Raw genomic sequence first — 3,170 nt, 5'->3', positions numbered from 1 at the left:
GTTTGACTCATAGCAGCCCCGTATAGGGTTTCTATTCTCAAGAAATAAGAGCTGTAATGCAAATCAATATATGCATATTCATGTTCATGACAGCATTACTCCAAGTTGTCAAAAGATGGAGACAGCCTCGACGCCCATCAGCAGAAGAATGAGTGAACAAAGGTTGGTGCATGCACACAATGGAATATTATGCACCTCTGAAGAATAACGATGGATCTGAAAAACACCCCATACCATGGAGGAACCTGGAGGACATTATGCTGAGTGCAATTAGTCCATCTCAAAGGCATAGATATTGTATGAGACTATTGCTATAAAAAGTCAAGAAAAGGTTTTCATTCTACAAACCTACTAGCCTCTCCTAGGAGAAAGATGAGACTTTTTGCTCCTGTAAATATTTACAGCCTCAGAAACTCCACATAGGGCCATTATCCGTTGGAATTTTATGAGTCCTGACATACAGCTCCCCTAAAGACTCAGTCACAAGCTGGTTAGTTTGATTTCTGGAATGAGAACAATCTCATATGTCAATGAAGTACTGGTTTCCTCTCCCAAAAGGGGAACTCACAGCTGCTTTTGGTTACTCTATCGAGGTTCAAGGTGAGATTTTTCTGATTTAATTTCTCTTAGTTCTATTCGGGCAGGTTTCCTGGTGGTCTCTCTGCCAGGGCATACTAATCCTGCCGTACATAAGGTCACCATAAGCCAGAGCCACCTTGGCAGCATCTAACAAAAGCATCAACCCATGAGCTCAGAAATAATTCTAACCACTCTTGACACAACAAGTATACAATGGTTAAAGGAAACCAGAGAAAGAACAAAGTCAGGGCTGTCTCTATCTTTGCCAAAAAGGGAGGGAATGAAATGCCCTGTATCTGTACAGGCTTCCTGTTGTTGGCGGTATAGTTGGAATCATTTGTTCCAGAACTTCACAGAGCTTCCTGCTCCCTTAACCTTCCCAGCCCAGCTCTATCCAATGAAAAGTTTTCTTTTGTCCACTGTTCTCTGTGACCTCATTTAAGATTGATTCTAAGGACGATCCCCCTCATGTGCCTATAATCACTAAACAGCCCACTTCCTGCTGTCTCTAAGGCCTGTGAGTTGTGTAACCACAGATCCAGGTTTGCCAGGATTGGGCTTCCTCCAGTCATGTAACTCCTCTAAAGCCTCAGTTTTCTGCTGGCTGATTTGATTTCTGGAAACTCCACTGGCTGCTAACCAGCGACAAGAGCCTTTTTTGAGTCAGAATCCCTGAAAATGGTCACACCCTTGAATTTTTGTAGATTGTTAATGGGTCTCAGAGCTCTGTCCATGCCCATAGTCCTCAGCTTCCATTCAGGCATTGGAAAACAGTGGCTGTAAAGGGGCGTGTATACGCTATTATATTTCTGAAGGTGTATAAGATATTGTATTTCTGAGGAGCCTTAGGGTGGTATATACAATTGATATGCTAGCCAAAAGGATAGAGGTTCAAGTCCACTCAAAGGTGCTGCAGAAGAAAGACCTGACAATCTCCTTCTGAAAAAATCATCCATTAAAAACCCTACGGAACACAGTTCTACTCTGATACACATAAAGTCATCATAGCTGAAGTCTACTAGAAAGCAACTGGTTTTGGTTTATAAGGGGCCAAGCTTCCCCAATTTTCCAATGCTTTCTGGTACAAAGTCTTCTGTATAGTCATATTCTCTAGCCTCACTAGTTTTATTGGGATAAGGAGCTGAGCTTTTACAGATTCACAAGTCTCATCTTGGATAACTGCTCATAGGTAGAGAATACCTCTAAACAAGATGCCTACCATCCATCCCTTCTTTCTAAAGGGTTAGTTTGGATGGCAGGCAGCTCCTTTACTGCATTGTGTTAAGAAGAAGGAAATACCAGGTCTTCAAACTGATTCTTCCCGGCTGATGAAGGTAGATCGGGCCAGACACAAAAATGTTTAATTTGGTGAAGCAGATAGTAATGAGAAAATTACAGGGAAACACCCAGAAATGGGAGACTTGGAAGAAATGTAATGAGTCCTTTTGAAACCTGGCACAGAAGATTGGATTATTGCCAGAACTAAGGAGAGAGACACACATTTAAAACAACATGGTTGGCCGCCATCTTTGAGCTGAGTAGCATTGGTTCTGACTCTGCGTGACAAGAGATTTGGATGATCTGCATTGCGTATACTGCCCTTGAGGGAGATTGTGTTTCTAGGAGGGTGTTCATCTGTCATTTTCCCTATTCCAGTTATTGTTCTGGTACATTCACATTTTACAAATTGGTGTTTGTTCCAGTTTCACTTCACTGACTATGAATGAATCAGGAAGAATTACCTCCAGATCTCTTCTACCAAGTCCTCTAAGTGCCAGTCTCAGAAGGTTCTGGTTCTACCTTTAAGACATGTAACAATTCAACTGATAGCTCTGTTACTGCTACATACCAGGAATACTGGCTTCCAGGTGACAACACAGGGGACCTCACACCACACGATGTTTCTTGATTCATCTAAAACCACATGAAAGAAGCTTCCACTTTCAAGAATGGACTTTTCCCCCCACTTCCACCCCCTATTAAACAGAGCTCCTTCAATACAGCTCAACTAGAAGTAGCTTCAATTAAGAAGGAAGGGAAGTAGGAAGGGAGAAGAGAAAAGAAAGAGAGAGAGAGAGAAAGAGGGAGGGATGAAAAAAGCAAGGGAAGGTGTAAGGGGTCGAGGAGTGAGGAAGAGAAGGAAGAAAAGACCACTTCTTTTGGGCACCATGACTCTATGTCTTCTTTTTTTCTTTGATACTCCCTTTGATACTTTCTGCATCATTCAATATATAAGGTCTTCCTTCAGGTGTATGAATATTAGCATATTGCAGACAGCATTCTACTAAATCTTGAAGTTCTCTTTTTATGATGAATATGACACAATTCCTCTTCATTTTTTTCAATCCCAGAATAGTAAACCAAAAGATTGTCCATTCACAATGGCCAATGCCGGTCCATTTCAGATCATTTAAGCATAGGATATGGATCTTTATGCACTCTGTTTCATTTTTGACAACTTTCCATTTTCCTAGATTCATATTTTGTACATTTCAAGTTTTGGTTATTGATGGATATTTACAGAGGTTTCTTCGAATTTTGAGGTGCTCTTCCATCAGCAAATGAAGGTTCTACAAGCTTTGTTCCATTCA

Source organism: Chrysochloris asiatica, unplaced genomic scaffold (genome assembly GCF_000296735.1).
Source record: "Chrysochloris asiatica unplaced genomic scaffold, ChrAsi1.0 scaffold00001, whole genome shotgun sequence".
In the NCBI taxonomy this organism is placed as follows: Eukaryota; Metazoa; Chordata; class Mammalia; order Afrosoricida; family Chrysochloridae; genus Chrysochloris; species Chrysochloris asiatica.
Note: the sequence above shows the minus strand (reverse complement) of the source record.